Source organism: Lepus europaeus, chromosome 1, assembly GCF_033115175.1.
Source record: "Lepus europaeus isolate LE1 chromosome 1, mLepTim1.pri, whole genome shotgun sequence".
NCBI classification, from domain to species: domain Eukaryota; kingdom Metazoa; phylum Chordata; class Mammalia; order Lagomorpha; family Leporidae; genus Lepus; species Lepus europaeus.
The window spans coordinates 48709139-48735994 of record NC_084827.1 but is presented as its reverse complement, the minus strand read 5'-3'; the positions used below and the strand labels follow the sequence as shown (position 1 = coordinate 48735994).

The 26856-nt window shown below is 47.2% G+C and overlaps 1 non-coding gene and 1 pseudogene across 1 annotated transcript; one reads left to right on the top strand and one right to left on the bottom strand.

The window, feature by feature from the left end:
* LOC133762561 (laminin subunit beta-4-like) overlaps positions 1–26856 on the top strand; it is a 110957-nt pseudogene that overhangs the window by 19631 nt on the left and 64470 nt on the right.
* LOC133768395 (U6 spliceosomal RNA) lies at positions 10560–10666 on the bottom strand. Its single transcript, XR_009866947.1, has one exon. It is a non-coding gene; the product is annotated as a U6 spliceosomal RNA (small nuclear RNA).

The following is a 26856-nucleotide window of genomic DNA, read 5'->3' as shown; positions in this document are numbered from 1 at the left end:
TGAACCAGCACATGGGAAATTCCCTCTCTCTCTCTTTCTCTCTCTGTCTCTCTCTCTCTCTCAGATGCCTAACACTTAAGTAAAGAAACAAGAAATGACATGCACTGTTGACACCCAGGTGCATACCTGCTCTGTTTCTTTCCCTTCTTTCTAGGGGTTAGCTCTGTCATGTATTTGCCATTTATCATGACCATGCTTGTTTGAACACTTGCACGTGTATTTTGATCCACAAACAGTATATGTTGGCATGTTTTCAAACTTTAGGCGAATGACATTTTTACTACTGAAATGGCTTCTAATGTTGTTTTAATCTGCCTTTCCCCACAGCACTGAGACTACAATAGGACAAGCAGAGCACTGCGGTCCCCACATTTAAGGGCCATGTAAATGCAGGGTTGACCTTTGCCACCTGCATAAATTTTGCTTGTTCCACTTTAGTCCTGGCACCACAGTCCATTGTTGCCTAGATAAATACTCCAATCTGATTTCCAATAGCCAGTGTTAGTAACTGGGTCTCTGGGCCAGAGATCTGCTTACTGTCTAACACGTTGGATGCTACTGTTTCACAGATGCTGGTAAAAGACAGGCAATTCCTAGCCAAAGACCCAAAGATCAAAGACCTCATTACTTATGAAGCAGCAAGTAACAAGATCATTGTATTGAGCTGGATCCCCAAGGGGGTGACACAAAGGATACCAGGTGGAAAATCTACACTTAATGAGTTTATGTCGAAGCTGAGGAACCTTGAGTTTATAGCAAACGGAAGCAGGCCTGAATATATGAGAGCAGGCAGGGTCTTGTGTTATTGGGATTCTCAGCAAGGAAGTTCAGGACACCCAGGGCCCATGGAGGATTGTCTCTCCCAACACCCAGAAATCCTGCTTCTTAGGCTTTCCCATCAATGGAATGTTAAAGCATGCGAGGAGTAACCTGCCAACTTTTATAATCATAAAACATAAAGTCTTAATCATAAGGAATTTCATGGCCACCTGAATATATTCAGTCTCCTAGATTTCACACATGAAAGGATCAAGATATGGAATAAGTATCAATGGTGTGTTTTGCCCAGATTGCTCAGTAAGCACTTGACTGCATGAAATTTGCCTTGAGTGACCTCTTGTCCAGAGCCGATACAAAGAATTGGTTCTCAGAAAAAATATTTTGAGAGCAATTTCCTAAGTGTCCTATAGTTCTATCATAATCTATAATCATGGATATAAACACACGCGCACTCACAACATTTATTAACATTTTAAAAGATGTGTTGCTGTAAGAAATAAGATGAAATTGCTCCCTTGGGTAGAGTCAGAAAAATACACAGTGTTTTGAAACAGATAATCTAGGAATTTGGAAAGAGATCTGGAAACAATAAACATGATATTCTGAATGCATTGGCCTAAGTTTTGTCCCTTAAGAAACACTTGGTGGTGCTTTTGAAAAAAAGCAAGGAAAGAAAACTAGTGTCCCTGGCAGAAAATTAAGAATTCACTCTTTGTAAACAGAAGTTTTCCCATGAAATGCCACTAAGGCGTTTTTAACATGAGAGGCCATGATTCTTCCCAGTTTATGCAAATACTTGTTTGTGTGGTATATACACATGACATGTGCCGAGAAGATTCAGTAGCATGCTCATGTAAGGTTTCTCTAAGTTGGCCTTGTCTGAACCTAAATATTTACATAAACAAGTTCCAGGCATACGAGTTGACTAATTTTAAGTCTTCCACAGTTAAGACTCAGTTAAATGTGATGCAGAAAAACAAAGATTGGATGGACTCGATCATTGATAATGAAGGTTTTCTGGAATTAAATTGTGTGACACCAAGAGGTTTGACTGTACATCTCTCGTAAAAGCCATGACAAAGGCTTATTTCAAACTGCTCTCCACTCGCCCACATCCTTTTCCCAAAGGCCTCTTCTGTGCATAATTAAATTACACTGTGGAACTCAGAGTGGAGTCGTTGGAGTCTCTCCCAAATAAAGTTGTGCTTTTTTTCCTTTCGGCCACTTCTAAAATGAATCCAGCCTGTCCTCCCTTTCTGGAAGCAACTGGCTTTCATTAGAAGAAAACCGTGGCTTTTCCAAACTAAACAGAACCAAACGCTGTTTTGCCGTAGTAAGATTTTATCACCAGTCACAATTTAATAACTCTTGGAAGTTGAAAGACTGTCAGACAATGAAATGCTTACCTACACTCAATAGCTGGTTTGGTTGGATTTTCCCACTGAACTCCCTAGCCTAAATGGTTGCTATATAGATGTAGCCTTACATTTGAAGATGTTGGTTTTTTTTAATCAACCCAAAGCAAACACATATAAAGGTTATAAAGGTGAATATGATTGTTCCTTAAAGTCAGGTTATTCATTAGTGTGTCCTTTGCAGTCCTTAAATAAGGTGGGGTCCCTTGGAAACACAGTATTGCAAGGGTACGAGGGACCTTGGTGTCATGCACGCTCACTTGCTTGTCCTCTATTTCAAAGCCCCAGCAAGTGCAGGCCTAGCTGTAGTCTTCCTTGTCCTCAGTCTAGCTCTACGTTTTGTCACTTCCACCTGGTTCTTGCTCTACTCTCTAGAATTGTCCATGCTGTTAACAGCCTATTCCTATGGCACTCCACTCTTGAGTTGTTAGGGGAGAGGAGGTTGCTACTTCCCATCCACTGATCGATCCCCAAATGGCCACAATAGCCAGGGCTCCATCATGCTGAAGCCAGGAGCTGGGGACTCCAACAGATCTCCCACATGGGTAACAGGGGCTCAAGTACTTGGGCCATCTTTCACTGATTTCCCCAGGAATATCAGCAGGAAGCTAGATGGGAAGTGGGGCAGCTGGGACTCCAACCAGTACTTGGACATGGGCTGTGGTGTGCCTTAACCCACTGAGCCACAATGCCAGCCCCTGTCTATTTAGACATATTTTATTATTTAGACAAAATCATTCTAGCATGGGTAAAATGCACAAACGTTATTACAATTTTCCCACAATTTGCGACTAAGACAATGCATGTCTGTTTCCAGCTTGTGAATGTGACCCTGACAGGACTGTGTTCGGTGGCATCCGCTCCATTCCGAGCTGGCCCTGGGATTTGTGCGAGGAGAGCGTGGAAAGAGCCAAGTGGGACAGGTGCAAAGCCAACCACCACGGGCTGAGTGCCTCCGAACCTGCGGCTGCCGTGGTAAGCCCCAGGGGCAGGGCCACCCACTCGTGTGCGTTTTAGAGTTTGCTGATGTCTCCTCCTCCGCCCTCAACTTTTGTCAGGGTAAATATCCAAGCCCTGGCGCCCCTGGAATGCCGTCCGTCCGTCCGGTGGAACCTGAGCAAGTTTTTGTCTGTGCTTTGCTGGCATACCATAAAGGACCAGCAGGGGGCGCACACACTTCCCCTGTCGGTAAAAGCCTAGAAAAGTTAAGGCCATATTACGAAACCTATAGGAAAATGGTCTCCAGTAGGACCCTTTACATTATTGCTTACATTATTAAGCACTATGGCTTCCATTATTGAGTTATTGCTTACATGACGCATTTCTGCAAAACGGATGGGTTCTTGGGCAATTTCCAACCGGTGATGTCCTTTTCAATGCCTTTTCTCAGCCTCTCGCCCCAGCATAGACTCATTGGTTCTCTGAGAAGAAAACGCAAAGAATCAAGAAGGGGTGAGAGAAATGGAAGAACCCCCGCGGCTTCCTGGGACCATCAGGGCGGACGGGTGGCTACAGGATCGCAGAGGCTTAGAGCTGCAGGTTCCCCAGGCATGTGGGTCACTGATTTCCCTGTGGTGCAGATCCTGCTCCGTGTTTTTGCCCATATAAGGAGCTGCAGATTGTTTGCATGTTGAGAGGGCAGTGGGCAGCCTCTTTCTGCACTCACATGCGCTTCTTGGGTGTAACGGCAAATTAAGCATCATGCTAACGAATTATTGAGTCACGCCTGTTTCCTCCTTCCAGCTCCCTATCTTCTCCCTGGCTCCTTAAGTAACCTGGTGTTCTCAGAGAACAGGTCAGACATTGTTTTGTGCTTTGTGTACCTCTGTGTGTGTATGTGTGTATATTTACTCAGATAGCTTCCTATACCATACAGTTCATACTCTAAAGGAGACAATGCAATGATTTTAGTATATGCAAAGTTGTATAGCCATCTACAAAATCTTGGAAAATGTTCATCACTCCAAAAGAAGCCCACTTGTAGGTATATGCCCCAAAGTGCTGAAAGTAGGGTTTTAAAGAGATATTTATTGGGCAGGGGTCTGTCACGCTGCAGAGAGCGTAGCAATCCGGAAGGTGTTTTCCCGCGCCCTGGGGTGGACCAGCAATCCCAGCCCTAAGCCCCACACAGGTGCTTCCCTTTAGAATCCGAAAGCTTGGGCCAGGTGGTGGGAATGGAACCCAGCCACTCCATGTGGGTGGAGCTTCCTCAATGCACAGCTGAGGATGGAAGCAGAGAGTGGCTCGTATAGGTTCCTGGCTACTTCTCCCCTCCTCCCCCTGCTGACTCAGCTCGCCCACACCTCTTCTTCCCCCTCCCCATGCCACCCATCTAGGATCAAACAGTTCCCTCCCATCCCTTGCTTTGGCCCTGCCTGCCTATTTGGGCCTTTGGGGGTGGGGTGACAGATGGGAGGGGTCTCAATGAAGTCTTAAAAGAAAAAAAAGAGAGAGAGATATTTATACACCCACATTCATAGTTACATCATTTACAGTAGTCAGAAAGGGTGTGTCACGCTTGTCTGTCAATGGATGCCTGCACAAGCAAACTGTGGGATGTATTCAAAAAGAAATATTAGTCGACCTTAAAGAGAAGGAAACACCCAACACATGCTCTGATGTGGGGGCACCATAAGGATGTGATGCTAAATGAATAAGCTAGTCACACAGACAGGTGCTGCGTAATTCCACTTAGACGAGCTACACAGGGGAATTAAAATCATGGAGAGAGTAGTGTGGGCTTCCAGGAGCAGAGCAGGGAGGGAGATATTGTTCAATGAATCAAGTCTTTTGATTTTGCAAAATGGAAAGAGTTCTGAGCTTGGTTACACGGCAATGTGGATGTGCAGCTGAACTGCTTGTTTAAAAACGGTGATGACGGTAAATTTCACATGTTGGGAGAATGCTCCAAAAATGTATGGAAAAATAAATTGAAAGAAAGATACGTTTGATGTGGTGCCAAGTAATTTTGAAACCCACGCCTAGTTTTTCCATATTATGTATTTTTCACAAATGCTTTGAAGACCCCCATATGCATGGATTTCAAAATGCTTTTGCACCAAAGTAAACCTAGTTTATTGGTAATTTTTTTTTATTATTTGATAGAGTTACAGACAGACAGAGAGAGAGAGAAAGGTCTTCCTTCCGTTGGTTCACTTCCCAAATGGCCGCAATAGCCAGAACTACGCCAATCCGAAGCCAGGAACCAGGTGCTTCTTCCTGGTCTCCCATGCGGGTGCAGGGGCCCAAACACTTGGGCCATCTTCCACTGCTTTCCCAGGCCACAGCAGAGAGCTGGACTGAAAGAGGAGCAACTGGGACTAGAACCAGCACCCATATGGGATGCCAGCGCTGCAGGCGGAAGATTAACCTAGTGCTCCACAGAGCTGGCCCCATAAACCTAGTTTTAATTTCCCATGGACTTTTGAAAGTTTCCTTGTATGTATTTTACCCCCACTACCACCACTAAGAAACCCTCCATTCATTCCCTTTAGCTACCATATCCCTATTCCCCGCTTCTCCCAGTCCTGAGCAAGCCCCCATCTTCTTTCTGTCGCTATAGATTGAATTACTGTGGACACTCATACGAGCTGGGTCACACAGCATGTCATCTTTTGTGCCTGGCTTACCTCACTGAGCATAAGAATTTTGAGCTGCATCCATGCGGTAGCAGGTGTCAGTCCTTGATCTCTTTTTATTGCTGAGCACATAACTGACACATGTTACTGACACCTGTTACCGACACACGCACCTGTCAGTTGATGGACATTTGGGCAGAGCAGGTAGATACACTGCTCTAGTAATGGAACTTCGCAAACCTTCGCAGCACAGTGAGACTGAGAGATGTCTGTGGGTGGAGGAGATAGAGGAAAGGTAGCAAGGCAAGGACAGGTGTGTGGTGTTAACAGTTAAGGTGCGAACTAGGACGCCCGTATCCCACAAAAGAGTGTGTGCGTTTATTACCCAGCCAGAGTTCCTGCATCCAGCTTCCTACTAATGCAGACCCTGGTGGGCAGTGGTTGTGGCTCAAGTCACTGGGTCCCTGCCACCAAAGTGGGAAACCTGCCTTGAGCTTCTGGCTCCTGGCTTTGGTTCCCCTGAACAACTGTGGGCATTTGGTGAGTGAGCCAGCAGCAGATAGGAGCTCACTCTCTCAGATCGCTCACTCTGTCTCTCTCCCCCCCGCCATGTCTTACTCTCTCCGTCTGTCTCTCAAATTAATAAATAAAAAGCACTTTAAATAACAAGGTCGTAAGAAAGAGGGAGAAGAAAACTGAAATGAGGAACGTGGCTGCCAGTGAAGGGGCTGTTATAATAACTGCGACGCGTAGAGGCTTCTTGCTGTCAGTCACCCGCCTTGGGCAGCAGCACCAGGGCCACCTGTGCCAGCATCGCAGCTTGCACAGCCTCTTACATGTGCCTGTCTCCTCCTCACAGCCCCCCAAGGAGAACCAGAGAGAGGCCCCAGAAGTGGTTGGCACGGGATGTCCTAGGCAGGGTTGGATATGCTACACTAAGGGTACTGAGACTAATTCTGTGTGCTGTGCTCCCGGCCTGCTGCTGTCAGGCTGCCATGTGGGAACAGCCAGCACTCCTGCCGGGCTTATGCCACTGGTCCACACTGCAAAGGATGCTTCATATATATCGTCTATCATTTCCCTTTATAGAGTGATGTCTACTCCCTAAGAGGCTGTAACTGTTGGAACTGGGCCAGGCTGAATCCAAAAGCCTAGAGCTTCTTCCAGGTCTCCCACATAAGTAGCAGGGGTCCAATGACTTGGACCATCTCCTGCTGCTCTTGCAGGCACACCAGCAGGAAGCTGGATCTAGAGTAGAACACCTAGCACTTGAACTCCCACTGCAATATAGGATGCCAGCATTGCAGGCAGCAGCTTAACCCACTCTGCCACAATGCAAGCCCTTGGGTGAAAGCGTTAAAAAACAAACAGGGGCCGGTGTTGTGGCATAGCCAGTAAAGCTACCACCTGCGATGCCAGAATCCCATATGAACACTAGTTCAAGCCCCCACTGCTCCATTTCTGATCCAGCTCCCTGCCTGTGGCCAGGGGAAAGCAGCAGAAGGTTACCCAAGTGTTTGGCCCCTGCCATCCATATGAGAGACCCAGATGAAGCTCCTGGCTTTGGCCCAGCCTGAGCCCCAGCCCTGGCTATTACGGCCATTTCTGGGGTGAACCAGTGGACGGAAGATCTCTCTCTGTCTCTCCTTCTCTTTCTCTAACTCTTTCAAATAAATAAATCTTAAAAAAAAAAAAGCCCCTAGGTTTAGATTTAGATGCTTGTGGGAAATAAACTCTTGAATTTTTCACAGACTCCACCAAATAAATGAGTGTGTGTGTTCTGAAATTAGTAAAATAAAACTTTTTCACTCTGGAAGAAATGTGCTGTACAATCCGGGAGCTCAAGTCCAACTGTTTTCTTTGTTCTCCAGCCCTGGCAGTCCACCATGACATTTTAGGAGGAAGAAAACAAAAACTTAATCTAATAAAAGAACAGTGACCTTGATGTGTCTGAAAGAAATGGGGCTGATAAATAAGAAACATATGCCTAGGGACATGTGGTATGGCCCTAATAGCTGAAGTCATCTTACTGAAGACATGTTAGGATGAGGCAATGGAGGGGAAAGAGAAGCAGGAAAGAGCCTCTGTGGAAGATAGGTCACTAAGATACTGCCTGGCAAGGAACCTGGACGTTTTACCTAAAGAGAAGTCAGCTGGGCCAATCTCTACACACCTGTGTGTATCACCAAGAAGGTTGCATGGCCGGTACTGAGATCCAATCAGATCCATCCAGACAACGTCAGTCCCAGGCTGATAGCCTGCACATGTTCACTGAGACTCAGTTGTGTTTGTAGGAGTAAAACAGCTGAGCAGGGGCCATCCTGTGGGAGAATTGATGCCAACCTCAGGGGTCTTTCAGGTGCCCCATACCCTCCTGTATCTGGTGTTGCCCTTGACAGGCCTGGGGTGGCCAATGTGGCAGCATCAAAACCCAGCCTAGAGGAAAACTTCACAACTTTGTATGAGCAAAACATTTTGTGTCACTTTTTTCTTAAATCAAAGTTTAGTTTGGGGAGAAACTGCTCTGATTGGAACACAGTCTGGCTCTCACATTCATGGGGACATTAAGCCCTAAAGTCATTTGTTAATAGTAAGAAGGAGGTGGAAATAATCTGATTATGCTGGCTGGAGGAGGGGCGTGGGGAGGTCTTTACATCATGGGGGTTCTGTTGTCAGAAGGCACTTCGTACAGGTGGGTTGGGTATAAAAGCCGGAGTCAGGCCCAGCCACCCTCTGCTTCCTGGCTCACTGTGGGATCCATCACTGCCATCCTGCCTACTCACAGTGGCCAAGCCGGTGGGGCCACTGTTGACCCTCCAAAACTATGAACTACATAAATCTTGTCTCTGTATAAAGTTAGTTTCCTTAGGTATTTCATTGTTGCGAAAGAAAACTGACAATAAATATTAAAAGCCTTTTGCTACAAATTATACCAATGTTTAATTTTTTTTAACTTTTATTTAATGAATATAAATTTCCAATGTATAGCTTATGGATTACAATGGCTTCCCCCTCCCATAACTTCCCTCCCACCCGCAACCCTCCCCTTTCCCATTCCCTCTCCCCTTCCATTCACATCAAGATTCATTTTCAATTCTCTTTATATACAGAAGATCAATTTAGTATATATTAAGTAAAGATTTCAACAGTTTGCACCCACATAGAAACACAAAGTGAAACATACTGTTTGAGTACTAGTTATAGCATTAAATCACAATGTATAGCACATTAAGGACAGAGATCCCACATGAGGAGCAAGTGCACAGTGACTCCTGTTGTTGACCCAACAAATTGACACTCTAGTTTATGCCACCAGTAACCACCCTAGGCTCTCGTTATGAGTTGCCAAGGTTATGGAAGCCTTCCAAGTTCACCGACTCTGATCATATTTAGACAAGGTCATAAAAGACAGGGTGAGGATAGCAACCAATTATTCAAAGAGTGGCGTTAACCAGGTCTGAACAATTATACAGCATTAAGTGGGGAAGAGGACCATCAGTACACACAGGTTGGGAGTAGAGCCATTGGTGGTAGAGTAGAGGTTATGATTACAAAGGAATGAGGCCCAAGTGCACTAGACAGGGTCTAGAACAAAGGACAGAGTCATTATTAGAGGAGCTAAGAAAGGTGCTGTCTAAGCTACAATTAAGTTTTCTGATTGAGAGGCAAATAGAACCTGACAGAAGGGGCCTGGTAATAATCTGATGGGCTTTAGGCCTTGTAAGTTAAGAGGCCCAGACCTATCTATCTCTTCACATGGGGTACATCCTAAGGGAGGTGTGAACCACCTGGGGGAAGGCACCCTGTTGACTTTCATTACTTAGCTGGCCTTGGAGAGAGCTGGCCAGGTCAAGGCAGGTGGCATCTCTAACAAGAAATTTACAGTTCTGCCTGCAATGTTGCTGACCCTGCTTGGCCGTCCCCTCAGCTGCAGTGGTCACTTTGGAAGCTGGGCTGAGTAAAGGGCTTTTCAGCTTAGAGCCAATAAGATCTATGGCTCTAACCTGGGCATCCTTCGACTCCAGGGCAGGTCCATTTCCAGTGATCCAACTCTTGGCAGAGCTGCCAGGGCTCTTCACAAGCTGACTTCTGCTGAAGCCCAGGCTTACCACATTGAAAGCCACTGCAGTGGACTGGCCTGTTGGGTCTCCTTGAGGGCAGATCACTGTACATATCAGCCATTCATAGGCCTGCCACCCATTGCTTCTGATGCCTAGCTTTCTTTTCCTCCTGGTTTGTGTTAAAGCAGACCAGAGGATGCAAGTCAAGGGAGTGCCCAAGTCCCATCTCTAATCTTCGGTGGCCTGAACTACAAGTCTATAGTCACAGGCACGTTCTGTAGTAGTTTTTCTAAGGTAGACAATGCCCATGAGGAAAATTATATTCTCACTTTAAAACTTTCTTTCCCTTTGGTCTGAAAGGGAAGTTTTTTCTACTTACTGTATACTTCGCTGATGGCGAAGAGAATCTAGCTATGAGATTATTATTTAAGTTCTTATTTTGGCTATGCTATTACAGAAAAATGTTAGCCATCTCTTGTATAAGGTCTAAAGATTAAATTGTGCGTCCTACAGATTCCTTCATAGTAGAATTAGTTTCCTGCCTTGAAGAGAATAGAGAAATGAAAGAACAAGTTGGGCTTAGAATAGAGAAATGAGGGAGCAAGTCCTAGATCGCTTGCTGACAATAGCAATATCACATGAATACTTAGCAAACAGTTTCAACCATTAGATAACAACTTAAGAAAACATTTACCAGAAGGTCCAATGCCTTCTCTAAATTTTTAAAAAATATGGAACGCTTCACGAATTTGCGTGTCATCCTTGTGCAGGGGCCATGCTAATCTTCTCTGTATCGTTCCAATTTTAGTATATGTGCTGCCGAAGCGAGCACCCAATGTTTAATTTTTAAATAATTTTTGACTAAAAATTCAGCAGCAAATTTTACCAAGACAACAAAAGCTTTTGGATAGTTTGAATAGGTGTTGTTGTGCAGTGGGTTAAGCCACTGCCTCTGATCCCAGCATCCCATAAGAACACTGGTTTGAACGATGGATGCTCCTCTTTGGATTCAGAATGAGCTTGCAAATGCAAGCTACTAATGAGCTCGCAAAAGCAGCTGAGATTACCCAAATACTTGAGTACCTGCCGCCAACATGGGAGACCTGGATGGAGCTCTAGGCTCCTGACTTCAGCCGGGCTCAACCCTGGCCATTATGGCCATATGAGGAGTGAACTGGCAGATGGAGGCTCTCTCGCTCTCTCTCTCTCTCTCTCTCTCTCTCTCTCTCTCTCTCTTATATTGGCTTTCAAATAAAATCTTCAAAAACTTGGATACCTAACCTAAACCATTTCAAATAAGAGTCTCATGCTTGTTGAAATCTAAATTTTATCTGATGGGGCCAGCGCCGTGGCTCACATGGTTAATCCTCTACCTGCAGCACCAGCATCTCATATGGGTGCTGGTTCTAGTCCCAGTTGCTCCCCTTCCAGTCCAGCTCTCTGCTGTGGCCCGGGAGGGCAGTGGAGGATGGCCCAGGTACTTGGGCTCCTGCACCCGCATGGGAGACCAGGAAGAAGCACCTGGTTCCTGGCTTCGGATCAGCGCAGCGCCGGCCGTAGCAGCCATTTGGGGGTGAACCAACGGAAGGAAGACCTTTCTCTCTATCTATAGCTCTACCTGTCAAATTAATTAATTAATTTTATCTGAGCAGGTTCAGCTGAGATTTGAGGGGGAAGGACTTCTCTGAGCATTTTATACTAAGAGTTATCGTGCTTAAAAATAGTCGTTTGTATCTCAGCAGCCATTTGTATGGCATAAAGTCCCAGATATTGCAACGATGAAAAAGTTCTAAACATCAGAGTTGACTCCATCAGGGGTTCACATTATGTGAAAACGACTGATTGATAAACAAATGGAGACTAGACTGTGAGACTCAAATAATGTCTCAAAATCAGCTTGGCAGATTGTTCTGCCCCCAAGCATTTCAGGATTGTGGAAGTAAAATCCCCAGGAGTAGCTGTGGTGAAGGAGCTTGTTGGTTTTATTACAGCTGTTGCAAATAGTCTGGGAAAAGAACTTCTTCTCCGGTAGGCCTTAAATGACCCAGCTTGTACAAGAACTGCTGCTACTAGAGGTGTTTTTCACATCCATTGCATTTTGCCTAGAGACAGACAATACACAGATACTGCCAGCACTGCTGGCCCTTTTCCTAAAGTCCTGGCTATGAGAGGTGTGTGTTCCTGGAGAGCATGATCAAGTATGCAGGCAAGGAAGGCTGGTGTGTGATGATTGCTCGAGCTGTTTACCTATTTGATCCGTGGCCATTGCATTGTCCTGAGGTCAGCATCCCACCCCTTCTAGCTGGAGCCACCTGAACCTTTTCTCTTTACAGGTTGGATACTGGGGACTGGGAAACCCCCTCCATAGATGTTCTCCCTGTGACTGTGGTGGTGTAGCTTACCCTAACATGTAGGTCAGCCATGCGAATGATGAGGTTGTATAGCAATATTCATCTTTTGCACATCAAGGCACATTTTATTCTGATGCGCTATGGAGTAAAGGATTTTCGTCCCTTGCTTCGCACTCAGACCCTCTCTAGATCTTGTGTGATGGGTCACATTTTCCCCTAGGTGCTCGCCAATGGGTGGGCAGTGTGAATGCCTCCCACACGTCACTGGCCACAACCCACAGGTGCCCCCTTGAATTTCTAGCTCTACGATGCAGAGGAAGCCATGCTGCTCCAAGGACTGGTGCCTTTAGTTCATAGTTCATTTACTCTTCCTACAGATTTCACAGTGCACTGGTAGATAAATACAGGGAGATCCAAAAAGCTCGTGGAAATGTGCATTCTCTTGTCATTCTATTTTCCTGTGAGCTCTTTGAGGCTCCCACACAGTGCTCTCATTTGACATCACAGTTGAGGCTTCTAGAAAAGAATGCCTGTGCCCCCACGGATGCCATCCAAGAGGAATTGATCGTTTTCTGAAACTGCAGATCACATACGTTCTTGAGGACAGGGTCTGTGCTTTGTTAATCTTTGTATCCCAGGTCCAGTGCAAAGCGTGAATGGGATCCAGCTGGGACACAGCAGGCTTGACTTCTCTTTCAAAGCAGCCATCTGGTAAAATGTGTTCAATGTCTACCTCTGTCTCTCTCACAACGCGGTGATCTGTAGGAGGCGGGGTGTGCATTGCAGTCACCATTGTTGCCTTGGTGCCCAGTACCGTGCCTGACACATAGTAGGACATTTATGAGATGTCTGCTAGTGAATGAAGAAATAAGGTAGGGAAGAGTCTTAGGAACGCGGCTCTAGCCAAAGACAGGAAAATGGCAAGGGCAAGAGGGAGCTACAGGTGTAGAGAAAGAGTCTTTAAGGAGAGTGTGCAAAAGTGAGTTCTAAAGGCAGGATTGTATGGGTAAAGAAAGCAAGTGCAGCGGAAGTTGAGCCTAGTGGTTAGGACTAGAGACGCTGGGAGGCAGCAGTGATGGCTCAGCTGCCTGCGCCCCTGCCACCCACGTGGGAGACCTGACTCGTGGGTGTGCATTTGAGGAGGCAACCAGCAGATGGGAGTGTGCTCTGTCTCTCGCTCTCTCTCTCTGCCTCAAATGAAATAAAATTTTTGAAAGCCAACAGGGGAACTCATTCCAGGTTCCAGTAGCCAAGTTACTTCCTAGGATCCCTTTCTTATCTAGACACTCATGGCGTGGGGTGGGTGGGAGATGCCCCCCCCCGGGGGGGGGGGCTGGGCACCTGCTCTTTCACTGACTGAAGCAGCAGCATGGGCTCTTGTGGTCCCTGCTTAGCCACACAGCTGTGGTGGGGGAATCAGGATGATGCCGGCCTGTGTCTAGATTGTTCTTCATGGTCTTCCACATTGCATCTTTATGACGGAGACTGGGGGGAAAAAAGACTTTGGGGAAGGACTATTGGTATTGATATTCAGACCCTAACTACAAATGCAAGAGCTCCCAGGCTTTTAGACAAGAAAATGCAAATACAGTCATCTAAAGCAGATGGACTGGTGTTCAATACTTGCCGTGTGGTGGGTGTGGACAAACAGCTAAACAAACAGTATCCAGTATGCTGGCATTGGACTGAGCAGGGACTGTGATGGCAGCGTCAGAAAAAACACGAAGTTCGTTTGTTAGGGGTCGTGTTCCCAATACAGGAATCCTTACTGCTCCCTCCCTGGCTGAGAGAAGAAAGCTGAGGATTCAGCAAAGGCGCAAAGGATCAGGAACTTTCTCTTAAAAGGCTGCAAAGTGGTAACCCATGACCCAAGGGAGGAAAAGCATTGATAACTATGTTGCAAATGCAGTAATAGGAATGAGTTTCCTCTTCTACTGCAATAGAAAAGAAGATAAGTTTATATGCAGGTGTGTAGTAATAGAAAAATAGAAAAAGCATTAAGTGTGTGGTAATAGACAAGAGGTAAGTTTGGCACCATTAAATTACTTGCACGTTCATTTAACAAATATTTGTGAAATGTTCCCTATGTTGCTGTTACTGTGGTATTGTAAATAAAAATTCTGTATTCTTGCTCTGTGCTTCACCCATTATATGCAAGGATCCTTCAAAAAGTTCATGGAAAGACGTATGATGAAAAAAACTACACATGGATTTCAGAAGTTCTTGTGCCACAACAAATGTCTCTTTTTCTTTCATTTTTCCTTGAACTTTTTCAGGAACCCTCACGGATTATTTCTTTTATCTCTCCAAACCAAGTATTTTCATCTCTCATTTCCAGATGAAGGAAACCATAAGAGAGGTTAAATAACGAAGTCAAAAGCATAGCCCTGGTGGACCATGAGAGTTCAAGTAAAACCCAGGTGTATCTGGTTTCCAATCTCTTGCCCTGAGCTCATTAAGATGTTGTCCACCTGAGCTCCAGGTTAAGGGCGCTTTAGAAGGGGGTCAGTTAGGGGTCACTAATCCCAGGAGCTTTTACTATAGCTTATATCTCAAGATGGAGCAAGGCAGAGGCAACTCCCTGTGACCAGGCGAGTCCCTGAGTGTTGGCATTTCTGAGCCTTGAGTGAACTCTTATGAATGGACTTAATACACAGGCAGAAGAAACTCCTACCTGAGACTGAAACCAAGCAGGGTTTCAATGGGCGGGCTGGATGACAAGGCAGTGAAGCCAGAGAAAGTTCTCAGTTACAGCTCAGAGGAGAAACAATGCCAGCGTTTTCATAGGCACGGCAGGGAGTTCATACGGAGAAGAAAGATCAGAAAAGAAAATTAGTCTCCCAATAAGGAGGCGAAATTCTGTTCTTTGGACAAAGAGAGCTCACTGAAGCTTTGTGAGCATGGAAAGGACGTGGTGAAGACTGTCCTCAGTATTTTTGCAAACTTCTGCTAGGCTGGGTTGTAAGGGACAGCAGTATGCAATGGATAAGAATTTAAGAGGTGACAAAAAAAGAGAAAGGTTGGAGGTGGAAATATGGAGATGAGCCCAAGACTGCATCTTATGAATAATGATTTTAATACTCTAGCTGTAGAACTAAGAATAATTACAATGAACTTTCTTATGGCTCTCCAAAAGGATATAAAAATGCAGTATCCTTTTATATAGCCGTCTTGGCTTCTCTGAATGGAGTCTGCACACTAGCACTATTTCCATCACCTGGGAGCTCATTAGAAGCTTGGCCCAACCCAGACCACGGAATCAGCTTTGCATTTTAACAAGATCCCCGGGGGGTTCCTGTACAGCTTGGGGGAGGGGGACACACTGGTTTATTACAGAAACAACTCAGAGAGAACATATGGTTTTAAGTCACAATCAGCTATTATTGATGGACCTAAGAGAGTATTGGCTTAACATTAATTCCATAACATGCTTTCTCTGATATTAGTAAAATAACAATAATTTGGTGTTACAAGATGAACAAGATGGGTGAAAAAAATAGACATTATAAGGGTTCCCCCCTCACCGAGGGGCCCAGGGCCTGGTCAGGGAGCATGGCGGGGTGTCTGAACAGCAAATGCTATTCAGATTCCTGAAGTCGCCATAGCTGATCAGAGCTGCAAGCTCAGGATCAACAAGGAAACTGTGAAATGAAAAAATTATATTGGTAAATTTGGTAATGAGACATCAATGAAATAACCATTATATGCGAGTGGGGTGGGGATTTGGAGACATGGGGCCCTCGGAGAGGCTGTCTTGGTGGGCAGCTGAGGACCATGGAGATAATATGCAAGAGAAGCCCTTTAAAAATGAGGGTTTTAAGGAACCTGGATGTGCATAATTGTGGTTCACCTGCTTTGGTTTGAGGGGTGGCATTTGGCTGTGCTGGCACAAGCTCTCTGGGGAATTTGTAAGAGCCAGGTCTACAAACTGAGGGCTAGTGGTCTTTGAATCTCCATACTATGCCTACTATTGGCTTTTCTTCAACTTTCTTCTAAAGATTTCCCATGAAAACATAGCATTTGAACTCTTTTTAATTTTTTTAAGATTTATTTGTTTGAAAGGCAGAGTTGGAGAGAGAGCAAGAGAGAGATCTTCCATGTACTGGTTCATTCCCCAAATGGCCACAATGGTAGGGGCTGGGCCAGGCCAAAGGCAGGAGCCAGGAGCTTCTTCTGGGTCTCCCACATGAGTGCAGGGGCCCAAGCACTCGGTCCATCTTATGCTACTTTCCCAGGTGCATGACCAGGAAGCTGGATCAGAAGTGGAACAGCCCAGAATTCAAATCATTCCCCAGATGGGACGCTGGCGCTGGCCCTTGTACTCTTTTTAAAGCCCACAAAACCAGAGACCCAAGGGAAGTATTTTCCTCGGCTTGCACTTTCACTAGTGTAGCATCTTTTAAGAGAAAACTCAGCATGTGGTCTTAGACTCTCTTGTTTTCACAGAGCGACAAGGAGATTATAAACAACTTGCATTGCTTCTCCCTGAAGCTATTAAATGAGAATCGTGATTACCTTTGAAATGACAGTATCCTCTGATACTCTCAAACTGTGGTAAAATTGATACCTTGGATGATCACTTCGACTGTCATTTATTTCCTTTTGAAGCTGTTGGCAACAGCTTTGCCCAAATATGATGCATCCGAGTCGTTCCAGCAATGAGGAGGTGACTTTGCAATTGACAAAGGAAACATAGTCCTTAGGAGAACTCAGAAGCGAAGCATCCGTGCTGCTGAGCACCAGAAGGTAAACCAGCCATCACTAACCTACCACTGCCACATGCCCCTGAGGAAGATGGTTCAGCACTTAGGGCTGTGCAAGTGCCCAGTCAACATAAGCTTTGCTTATCCTCCAGAACAGAAGTAGAGAAAAGAAGGAACCAAGCTCAACACCATAGCTTTATTTTGCCTCCAGGTAGAAGGTTCTAGAACACTGAATTGTGGCACATTGGAGAGTCGGGCACTGTAGATTCACAATTTCTCATCAGTTTGGTTAATGGAGGCAATGCTGAGGAAAGGGCTGGCCTCCCAGCTGCAGACCAGACATGCCCATGTCCCTCAGGATGGTGCTGTGGCCAGGGTAGACTTCCCTGCAAGGCTGTGCTTGTCCTGTGCTTGTGTGAGTGCCGGGGTGACACTCCCTGCTCAGGGTTTGCCCCCTGTTGGCTCCTGCCACCTGGAGGAGACTCTGAAGACCTGGTAGCCAACCATCCAACCATCCGTCCCTCAAAGTCACTCCACCGTGGGCCTGCTTGCTCTTCCATTCATTTACTGCATGCATTCCTAGGTGTGTACACACAGTTGGGTGGGTTGGAGAAACAAATGGACACAGGCCTGGGCTGTCTTAGTCACAAGCCCAGCGCCTGGCATAGTTCTTAGTAGCTAAGAGAACTTCTTGAGTGAATGAAATGGCTGAACGAAGGAAAACAAAGGCATTGCCAGGGAGCCTGGTTCAGATTGTTGTGGGGAGAATGAGCTGTGCACTCCTACAATTACTGTGCAGCAGGGGGCTTTAGTATCCAGAAAGAGTGGCCTCTGGCAGGCTGTGGGCTGCAGAGCAAGAAGAATGACCTCCCGCTGAGAGGGTCAGAGTAGTTTGCCCTCTGCTGGGTTCAAGCGCACCAATTATTACCCAGCTGGTTCTCCTGCTGCTTGTTCTGTTTCCCCAGCCACATCCCGGGGGAGCCTTGGTCTGAATCCACCCCAGACACACGAGCAGGGCTGAGTCAACGCTGCCCCCTTCTCCCAGGGGGGCACAGATCTGTGACCCTCACATTGTATGGGGCAGGAGTACTACCCAGGGTGTTGGTTTGCAATGCAGATTCCAGGGCCTGCCCTGGAGATGCTCTGTCAGGAAATCTGGTGCTGGCCAAGAGAACGGGATTCGGGTGTAGGCGGCCCACGGCGCCCTCCCTCACTCGTGCCTGCGTGACTGCCTCCGTCACCCCTGAAGACCTGCCTGAGATCTCTCTTTCTCTGACATTCCTGCTCCAGGTCCCCCACGCGAGTAATTTGGAGCTGCAGGTCCTGACTCTGTGTGGGTGAGCCGTGGAGTCGGTTGGGTACAAATGAAGAAGCCATAATAGAATCATTCTATGTGTCAAATGACGGCTCAGCTTTATAGACGGGTGTGTGTGTGTGTGTGTGTGAGTATGTGTGTGAAGTCCCTGTCTTAGGTTGAGCGCTCTGGAAGCAGAGATCCCAACAGGGATTCAGGTACCTGTGTTTGATTGAAGAAGGCTATGGAAGGGGGGAAACTGAGGCAAGGATGGGGTCTGGGGGAAAGTCTTGCATGGGCCTGATCCCTCAGGGAAGCACCAAAATGTACCACTCAAGCAATGCCCCCTTCCCCTACGAAGGCACAAGGCCCAGCCAGCTGTATTCCCAGTTAGTGAGGGGTTGGTTGTGGGCTGCCAGGGCAGAGCAGGTGCAGGTAACCTCTTAGATGAGGTGCTCCTGTCAGCCAAGGGCAATTGTCAAGAGAACAGGGCAGTGGGGAGCCATAGCTGCCGACACTCACAGGGGCTGCCAGGTGGACTGACCAGCCCCATGGAGACGGCCTGGCAGCACGCTGCCAGCACCCCCTGAGTCTTCTTGCCTTCGTGCTCATACGCACCTGCCAGGACTAGAACAAAATAACAATGCAGGATTAGGGGGAAAGCCCATTGAAAGCACAGAAATATAAAGCTTTCTGCCTCCTTCCATGGTGTTTCTCTCAGCTTGCTATAGTATGTGCTTTTTTGTTGTGGTGGTGGTTTTTGTTTTTGTTTTTTGCTGTTCAATGCTATTCTGAGTCAGGAGATATTTAACATGTACATCATGAGGATGCTTTTACCGTCTGGTTTTGCACCATGCAATGCCAATTTAACCGCAAACAGAAGTGATTTCATGAGTGGGATCACTGCGATTACAAAATTGAATTCCTATCTGCATTGTCAGTTGGTGGCCATACCCACGTGGGTCAGCCGTTCTTCCCAAACAGTGGAGATATGGCACAAAGGGAACTCAACCTTTCCATTTCACCCCTAAAATGCGGTCTCCGCCGTCAGTGCACTGGCGAGCTGGGGAGGCCTGAAAGGAAGTGAGCCGGTGAGCTGCCCCGTCTTTTCTCTTTCCTCCTCCCCATCATTTTCCGTGAACAGAACTGGCTCACACAAGGAAGTAGTGTGAATAGGAAAGGCTGTGAGAGGCTCTTTGGTTGCTTCTGTTTCTTACAGACTTTTGCCTTCTTTCTGTGTTCAAAGCAAGCTCTGGTTCATACAGAAGTTCAGCTTCCTGGTGCTGACAGCAGCTCTGCTTACTCCATCTTCAGTGGCACAGGTTTGGCCTGCGCTCACCCTGAAGCTCGCTGAATGAATATCCAAGCACAGAAAGTGCGTCAGAACTCTGTGCCCATGGGACATCCTGTGCGCTGCATGCAATGTGGCAGCAAGGGTTATTCGCAGGCGTATCTTGTTTGCCTCTCTGCTGCTCCTGTGCATGTTCCATTGTCCCAAGAGACTGCACTGACCAAACGACTTCAAAGATAAAATTATTAATTAGTTTAACACAGTACTAAACCAAGCTTGGAGTCTTTCTGAGCCTGGGACCCTGGGCAGTGATTCGACTTCATGCCCAGAGCCAACCCTGCCCATTTGCTTCTTACACTGAGTTCACTTAATGTAGGTCTGGCTTCTCCAGTTTTCTTTTCTTTAAAAAAAATTATTTATTTATTTGAAAATCAGAATTACACAGAAGAGAAGAAAGAGAGGCAGAGAGAGAGAGAGAGAGAGAGATGTCTTCTACCCGCTGGTTCACTCCCCAACCAGCTGCAATGGCCACCGATCTGAAGCCTGGAGCCAGGAGCTTCTTCCAGGTCTCCCACTAAGGTACAGCAGCCCAAGGACTTGGGCCATCTTGTACTGCATTCCCAGGCCATAGCAGAGAGCTGGATTGGATCAGAAGTGGAGCAGCCAGGACTTGAACCAGCGCCCATATGGAATGCCAGCACTGCAGGCAGTGGCTTTACCCACTGCGCCACAGCACCGGTCCCCTCCAGGATTCTAAAGTGTCACACTTCCTGGGGAAATTTACAAGAGGAAATTAGTGGGGGACAAACTACAGCCTCCAGCTGCTACAGTTGGTCTCCAGGCTCTAACAGATGCTATCCTCTGCCCTTCTCTCTACCCTTTCTAGGTAGAAACTAGCACTGCGGGGTGAGGTGACTCACACCCTCATCTTGCAGGGGTCTGAGCCCCTGGTTGCCCATCAGGTCACACGTTAGGGAGTACCCAGGGCGTTCCATTGGATCACCTCCTCGGGCCATCCATATTCCTCGTAGTCCTATTCATTCATTCATCCATATTCATGTTCCCATTACATAGCACCAGCCCTACCAGTTATGATAATTCCTTCCTGCTGTTAGGGGAATATGTTTCCCAATCTTTTATTCCAAGTTCTTGCCCTTGCCTGAGACAAGATTTCAAAGCAGAGGCACAAATAGTGAGCAAAAATGAGATCAGGGTTTATTTAAAGTGGCAGCGTGAGAATGCATTCAAGCTTGAATGCAGGTAACCCCATGAGGAGAGAAGCTTCCCGTGAGAGGGCCAGAGATGTGCCCAAGAGCTCTTGAGAGAGAGCAAGGGAGAAGGCTTGAAAAGAGCCACTTAAAGGTCCCTCCCATATCCAGCTGTCCCACTTCTGGGGCAGTGGGGTGGACCCTAATTGAATGTACAAACTAGGTGGAGTTTGGGTGGGGTTTAGTGTGTGAGAGGTTTTCTGGGAGCTTCATGGAGTATCCACGGGGAGTTCACATTACACGTGTTCATCATGACAGTTCATCTTTCCCAGCCCTGGATGCAATGCAGTGCATCATGGGAAAGTGCCTATACAGGATGAGGCATGCAAGATGGTGGAGTTACAGCACAAAGCTTTGCGAGACAGAAATTGTGGGCAAATCTCCCAGTTCATTCCTCGCTGTCCCAGATCTCCATGAATGCTGGTCTACTGGTGTGGAGAGCCCAAAATGACTGCAGTGGCCTTGGGTTTCTGGTCAGTGGAACCTTTTGTTTCCACCCATGATCAAGACCTTTAGACCCACAGAACCAAAAGTTGTCAGGAAAAGCAGCCCAAATTCCATGGTCACTGGGAACGGTAAGTGACAGTGAGCATGGCTAACCCCACCTGCTTCACGCACTGCGTCGGGTTTCCTCTCCAAGCTGCTGAAGCTAATGTTTCAGCTGCTTCATTAGGGGACCCCACTCCACTGCCATCCCCAGTCAGCAGCTTTGGGGGTCTGTGTAGGGCTGATGTGCCTCAAAGTCGCATGACCCCCACTACAGTTCTTTTTCTATAAAGTAGACCCCTTGGGCCCAGGAAATGTTATGTTTCCCACAGTGATGAATCAAACAGTCTTCAGAGAGTGGTGCTTGTCAAGACCACAGCGTGGCTCCCTCTCACTGCGGGGAGACCACATGATATCGCCGTGGGTCAAGGGACCCACTTGACTCTGCCTCAATACAGGGGTCAGTGTGCTACTTTGTGGAATATCTAGGCAGTCCAGATCCTTTGGTGCAGGGCTATAAACAGACACCATTGCTCAAGCCAGTGAAGACACTACAGCTCAAGCCCCTTCCTTGGGGATTTGGAAAAGAACATACTTTGCATATCAATAGCTGCATAGTGTGTCCCAGAGGCTGTATTCATCTGCTCTAGTAAAGATGCTCCATCTTGGGTGGGGGAGAGGAGAAGGGGGCCTGCACTGTGGCTTAGCAGGTGCTGGCATCCCATATGGATGGGTGCAGGTTCGAGTCCCTGCTGCTCCACTTCCGATCCAGCTCTCTGCTATGGCCCGGGGAAGGCAGTGGAGGATGGCCCAAGTCCTTGGGCCCCTGTACCTGCATGGGAGACCAAGAGGAAGGACCTGGCTCCTGGCTTTGGATCAGCCCAGCTCTGGCCGTTGCAGCCAGTTGGAGAGTGAACCAGCAGATGGAAGATCTTTCTCTCTCTCTCTGCCTCTCCTTCTCTCTCTGGGTAACTCTAACTTTCAAATGAATAAATAAATCTTAAAAAAAAAAAAAAAAAGATGCTCCATCTACCACAACAGCTGCAAATGGGCTTACAGAGTGGTTAAATTTGTAATAATTCACTTCCATCTCCTGTTAATTTACGTGATTTTGTCAACTAGCAAGCCAGTGAATCGGATGAGCTTATAATGGGAATGATCACCCCTATAAGTCTCTGAGTGTTGAGAGTGGCGCTTGGTGGATGTCCCTGGTTTGTAACATCGGGCTGACTTCAGAGGCTTGCAGTTGACTTTTCCTAGTATCAGAGTTCTTAATCTACAGGTCAAAGAACCAACGCCAGCAGCAAAGCAGCTCCCCAGCTATGTCTTCAGAAACGGGAGGAAAATGTTCATGAGTGGTTCCGTAGACTCAGTGAATTTTCTGTGAATGAGACACAGGCCAGCCCTCCATTTCTTACCTGACCCCCATCTTCCATCGTTCTATCACAGGGACCATGGTAGCACTTTGAGTACCTGGCTCGGGATCAACTCCGATCCTGTACTCACTGGTTCTTGAAACATGTGGGTATTTCCCTTACCCCAGTAGATAGGTACTCAAGTAAATAACTGTAGCTCTCTTTGGAGAACAAGAAAGAAAATCGTTTGCTGTGGCACTGAAGAGTCCTTCCTCACAGGGACCTGGCCTCTCATTCCAGCACTGGGTTCTGAATCTGAGAAGTGGCTGAGGTCTAGAAATGGCCAAGGCTGACAAGGCCAAAGCCAGGACACCCAAGAACTCAAAACACAGGACTCCCACGTTGGGGACAGGAGCCTGATTACTTGAGCCATCACTAGATTATTGCTGCCTCCCAGGACCTGCATTATCAGGAAGCTGGAGTCAGCAGCTGGATCCAGGTATCAAATCCAGGAACTCTGATGTGGGATTGGGTGTCTAAACTGCGAGGCTAACCACCTGCGGCCAGCAGCTCCGTTTTGTACTAGCATGTCTCAGCAGTCTACAGAGGAGAGCCAATACTCGGCTTCTCAAGACACTGGTGCTTCCCTCACCAGCTCATTCCTTACTATTTTGGTAAATCGGAAAATCCTCTAGCACCCCACCAGGAGCTCACTGGTGGGTTTTCCAGTGTCGTATCTTGGTATCTTGGATCCATTCTTTTTTTTTTAAGATTTATTTATTTATTTGAAAGTCATAGTTACAGAGAGAGAGAGAGAGAGAGGCAGAGACAGAGAGGTCTTCCACCTGCTGGTTCACTCTCCAACTGGCTGCAATGGCCAGAGCTGGGCTGATCCAAATCCAGGAGCCAGGAACTTCCTCCAGGTCTTCCACGCGGGTGCAGGGGCCCAAGGACCTGGCCATCTTCTACCTCTTTCCCAGGCCACAGCAAAGTGATGGATTGGAAGTGGAGCAGCCGGGACTCGAACTGGCGCCCATGTGGGATGCTGGCACTGCAGGGAGCGGCTTTACCCGCTATGCCACAGTGCTGGCCCCCTTGGATCCATTCCAGCAGGTCTCCTCCTTTGAGCCTTGTATCCCTTCCTCACATCCTGCTCCAGCAGTTCTGGCATTTCTGCTTCATTTATTCTGGGCCATGACTTCTGCCAACCTCCAACAGTGACTCCAATAACAGCTCCATCTCCCAGAGCCCTGTTAAATTCTGTATCCCAAGTGGCCCCCAAATCAACAAACTCCCTTATCCAGGTTCATGTTCTGCCTCTCGTGAGCCACACCTACCCATTCACTCCCAGGTGCTGTGGCTCTTTCAGTTATAATCCCTCTCAAAGATCCAGCACTTTCTCTCTTAGATCATGCTGAGACTTGACCCTTATTATGGACCAAAGTGTCAGAAGGGTGGTACAGGTAGATAGATCCTGAAAAAAGAATGACTTTTTTAGAAGGCACCTTCATCCTTTGAGGCTTCTACATCATCTGCACAGGTGATGGGGGCCTCTATTTTCCCACAGGGTGAATGGGTTCTTTCTGTAGCCCAAGGGCACTGAGGAGCACCTGAGGGTTCAAGGTTCCCACGTGCATCAGCCCACGTCTCAAGAACCTACTGCTTCCCTCAGAGGGCCTGACTTTGGCATAGGACTCCCCTAGGCTGAGGATTTGTCTTCTCTGAGTTCCACAACTCTTGTCACCAAGCCTCATGTCTCGTCCTCAGCTCTTCCTGGCTTTTAGCTCAAGGAGACGACAATCTCTGTAAGCAAGGCCCTGTGGTGGCCCTCTGATCCTCACCCTTCGCTGTCCCTGGTGATTGACTGCCCTGGGCCTGTCCATTTCTCTCATCGGAGCAGCAGTGGTTCCACAGCAGCCAAGCATTTCCACAGTTCAGCCGGGGGTGGGCACACAGCCAGGTACAGGGGATCTGGAAGGGGATCCCGAGTGTTGTATGGTGGTTGTGAAGTTATTTTTTTTTTAATGTTTGGAGAACATTTAAACATGGATGACTTCACATAGATCTCTGTCTATGAAAACCTCATCTAATGGCACAGCTTTTTTTTTTAAAGATTTATTTATTTGAAAGTCAGTTGCACAGACAGGAGAGGCAGAGAGAGAGAGAGAGAGAAAGAGAGAGAGAGGTCTTCCATCCACTGGTGCACTCCCCAGATGGCCGCAACGGCCGGAGCTGCTCCAATCTGAAGCCAGGAACCAGGAGCTTCTTCCAGGTCTCCCATGTGGGTGCAGGGGCCCAAAGACTTGGCCCATCTTCCACTGCTTTCCCAGGCCATAGCAGAGAGCTGGATCAGAAGTGGAGCAGCCGGGACTCGAACAGGCATCCATATGGAATGACAGCACTGCAGGCGGCGGCTTTACCCACTATGTCACAGTGCTGGCCCCGGCACAGTTTCTTATATAACGTTCCTATCTCCAGTGCAAGATTCTCAACTCCCTGGTGGCAAGGCCTCTGTCCTGTTCCTGTTTGCAATCCGAATTCAGAGGCTGACAGTTAATGGTACTAAACAAATATTTCTCAAATGGAAGGCAGTTTGGGGTAGATGGTAGGGTGTCTTGAATTCTTAGTTAAGCAGTTTGGGTATTATTCCATTGGCAGTGAGAAAGGGTTTGAAATGCTTGGTTGGCAGTCGTGTGTGATATGTATTGGACCAGGGACGGAGAACAGAAAATCACCAAGAGCCTATTGCGGCAACACAGGCAAAAAGTAAGGGCAGGATTTGAGTGGAGGCAGGCAGATGCAAAAGTCATTAAGGAGGGGTGACCCAAGGGCCCACATGTCCTCTGGCTGACAGCCAGTGGAGGGGCCATCAGAGATTCTGATCACCAAGTGTGTTAGGAGTTCTGTACTTCCATGCCACCATGCAGATAGAAGAGGCGCGTTTCTCATGTTCGCATGGAAGAAACATCTAGAAAATAAATCCATGTGGGTTTTCTCGTTGTCGTGTACAGTTAGGCAGATCTGTAAAGTAAGCATGGGAATATTCTTTCCCCTCCATTTTTTGGCCAGACACTGTGGGTCTATCTGAGGAAGTCCAAGGTCATCAGTGTGGAATTTGCTCAGCTCATTAGCATACAGAGTAATTAAAGTGGAAGTGGCTTTCAGCAACACTGCTTTCAAATCCGCTGTGCTGTACAGCAACATATGTCCCCAGACTGCAGAGTCAGCACATTCTCGCTGGAGTCTGGGTGGCACCCTCGTTGGAACAACTTATCCATGACCCAGATGGATCATATATACGCCAGGAAATACGCTCTTTTTTCTGAACCCTCTAGGCCTTTGACTGTAGGCAAAGCTATTTACCTTCTTCATGGGTGCCTCCTGTTCACATAGTCTCCTGCAAGCTGGTTCCTAGGAACTCCGCTGCATGAACTGGACCTGGATTTGCCAGGGACCTCCCTGGGGCCGGCCTGAGGCTTGCGGTCAGCAATATCCCCTTTCCCGTGGACTTCACCATTGCCATTCACTGTGAACCTCAGGTATCCAGTAACCAGCTTTTTGCTGGGAAAAGGCTGACGAAATCCATTCTCCAACTAAACGTTTCCATTTCATGCTTGCTAGGATAGGTTCATCATAAAACAATTTGCAAAATGTAGAACATCTGGAGAGTGTTAGAAACCAAAGCGTTTCTTAAAGGCACCGAAGCAACACAGTAAGCCATAGGCACACATGCTTTTCTCCATGGAAAACATTCTCATTATTTATTTGCATGCATATAACTGCAGGTTTATGCAAAGAGTGACTGAATGTGTAAGAACAATAAACAACTAAAATAACATAAATCCCGAGATTTTTTTTTTTTTTCTAAAAATTTAAGAAGCCAGCACTGCAGACACTCAGACCCAAGGGAGAGAGCAGAGGCGTGTGTTTGCATTTGGATTGTACCCTGCGGTGAAAGGCAAAAGCAGGCTCCCCTTCCCGTCTTTTGAGAAGCACCCAAGACAGATAGAACAAACCAGAACAAGACTTGATCTAGAGCACTAGTGCCTCGCCTTGTGTCTGGTCATCTGAAACGCGCTGACCGTCTGCCTTGGAAAATGTTTTCTCTGCAGAAGGCGGCAGTGGCTCCCGAGGCCCCATTCTGCAGGGGCTCCCTGCTTGTCACACGACCACAGCTGCAGCTCTGCTTTGAGAACTCTTCCATTAGCCTAATTCTCTATTGCTCACTTCAGGAACAAAACCATGAGACTTCACTGAACTTTGACCTGGTGAGT